Below are 2,782 nucleotides of genomic sequence, written 5' to 3'. Positions count from 1 at the left end.
AATCTATTCCTGCCATCCAAGTTAACAGCCTAGCATGGAAGGTAAATTCATATTATGATATTAAGACCTTCAGGTCTGTCATTAGACTGGTTCAAATGTCAGCTCAGTCACTTTGTAGCTGTGTAAACTTGGGCAAATTACACAACCTCAGTTATTTCTTCTCTTAGAGATAATATTATCTAAAGTGTTTAACAAAGTGCCTAGCACAAAGCAAACTCATAATGAATGCTAGATATTATCATTATCGAAAACAGAAGCAAAGTGCTATAAGAACACAGCGGAGGGAGTGATTCATTCAGAGACAGATTTACAGTGGAGGTATTATTTCAAAGATGAAAATAAGTCAGTTTAATTTCTTAAAAGAACTGACCCCAAAATCAAAGACTTGGATTTGAAACCTAGCTCTGCAGATTTTTTTAGCTATGTGATCATAGGAATAGTATTGAACCTCTCTGAGTCCTGTGATGCTATGTGCCTTCATGAAGTTGTGAGGATTAACGAAGCTAATAAAGCTAAAGTACTTAGCAGAGTGCCTGACACAATAGAATGGTAACTATTATTATTAGGTCATTAAATATAAAATGTCTGATTTCAAATTAAAAGTTTCGTTTATTATATCTCAAACAAGAAGCAGCACAATTAATCAAAGTATGCACCTAAACCATTGACACAGTTTGCAAGCATCCTCATCATTTCGTCCAGTTGGTTGCAGTAGACATCCGCTGTAATCGATTTACCAGGTTTCATGAAGCTGTAGTGGATAATACCAGCACTGGACCATCAAACAGACCATTAGTTTTTTTGGATGAATATTCAGTTTTGGATCGTGTTTCGGCACTTCATCTTTATCCAACTGTTGTGCTGAATGCTTGCAATTGTCAAAAGGAATCCATTTTTCATCACACATCACAATATAGTGTAGAAATGGTTCACCTTTATGTCATAACAGCAAAGAAAGGCAAGTTTCAAGATGATTTCCCTTCTTACACTTGTTTAATTCATGTAGAACCCATCTATTCAGCATCTTTACCTTGCCGATTTGTTTCAAATTGTTGGAATAGTAACATCTGTCAATGGAAAAAAAGACCAAACTCTGTAAAGTAATTTTTAAGAGATTTACTCTGAGCCAAATTTGAGGACCATCACCCGGAGCCACACCCAACAGGCCTTGAGCAAGTGGACTGGCAGAGGTTGGGTTACAGTTTGGTTTTATACATTTCACAGAGACAGGGGTTACAGGCAAAATTATAAATCAATACGTGGGAGGCATACATTGGTTTGGCCCGAAAAGTTGGGCCATCTCGAAGCGGGGGGCTTACAGGTTATAGGGGGGTTTAAAGATTCTTTGGCTTATAATGGGTTAAAGACGTGAAGCTTTGCCTAAAGGCTTAGAATGTTTCAACATAAGGAGCTCTTTATCAGAGATAAGCCACTGGACAAAGATTTGTTGTGTAAATTGAGGACCTGCAGGTTTGTCTTGCATAGCCTTAGGCCTGTTAATGGGTTACAAGGGATATCACCAAGAAGGGAGAGGGGCATGATGAGGCAAGTCTGACCTCCTTCCTTCTGGCAGGCAGTTTAGTTTAGTTTAGTTTTAGGATATTCCTTTGGCCATGAGGGGGTCCATTTAGTCAGCTGGTGGGGGGGGGTGAGCTCTAAAATTTTATTTTAGTTCACAATTCCCCCCTTTTGGCCAAGATCTGTCAGAGGCAGCATCTATGACCAATCTCTTATTTTGTCCCATCCGTTGCCAGGGTGGTGTGGCTACCTGCCCTGGGTCCATCCAGTCCCTCGGTGGGACCCTTGTGGCCAAGAGAACTGAAGAGCCAAAAAAGGGGTTACAGCCAATTAAATATTTTAAGCCAAACAGGACCGAAGGTAGACAGGCACTCATTAGCACTTTAAAATCTTCTAAATGACACAGAATAAAATCCAAAATGTCAAAGGCAAGGCTACAAAACTAATTCACCTATTAAGTGTTGAGCTACTATATTCTTGGGCTTAGTGGTAGTCTCGTAGCACATATGCGCATCATTAATATTTAAACTAAGGGAACTTAGAGACTTTTATTGTGTCATAATATTTTAGTCTCTTTCATAATTTATACTAAGGTGGTTGATAAATTGCTCATTATATCTCCTTTTGTATAAATCCATAACTGACAAAAATTATACTCAGGAAGTTTTAAGTCTATAGGAAATAGGAAAAAAAAATTACAATTGGGATGGATCTTTGCAGCATGTGGTTTGAAAAGACAAAGCATTTCAGTTAGTATTCCTTTAGGCTTCTATGTGACCCTCCTTGATCTGGTGGGTCTAAACTAATTTTATCCCTCGGAATCGGCCCTTACAATCTCACATGCCCCCTCTTCCGCGATAGTCCCTGGGCCTAGAGGGAGGATATTTGAACAGGGCTTTCGCAGATTCTAAGGTTCTACATCCCAGAGATAAGGTAAACTTGCTGTTTACTTAAAATTTGTCAAGACTCTGGAAAACAAAACAAAATTAGTAATGTTTAAATAAGAGTCTTTTTGTGAAAATCTAGTTAGGTCTCATGGGGTTGAGCTAGCTATATCCGTGGTCACATCACTTTTTAATTAAGATTAAAGTCCTGAAAGTTTGTTTTGTATTAGTCCAATGGTACATAATCTCCAAAGATATTAGAAAACAGTATTTTAGTGGATCTGTCAGTCCTTTTTATGACTTTACTTGAAGAAGTCAACTTTGGACTTAGCCAGAAAGAACCACTTTCTTAGATGAATTAAACTAAAATAATAATTTTC

The sequence above is a fragment of the Propithecus coquereli genome, unplaced genomic scaffold (assembly GCF_000956105.1).
Source record: "Propithecus coquereli isolate 6110/MARCELLA unplaced genomic scaffold, Pcoq_1.0 Scaffold85, whole genome shotgun sequence".
In the NCBI taxonomy this organism is placed as follows: Eukaryota; Metazoa; Chordata; class Mammalia; order Primates; family Indriidae; genus Propithecus; species Propithecus coquereli.
The sequence above is the reverse complement of the archived record's forward strand: the minus strand, read 5'-3'. Positions refer to the sequence as shown.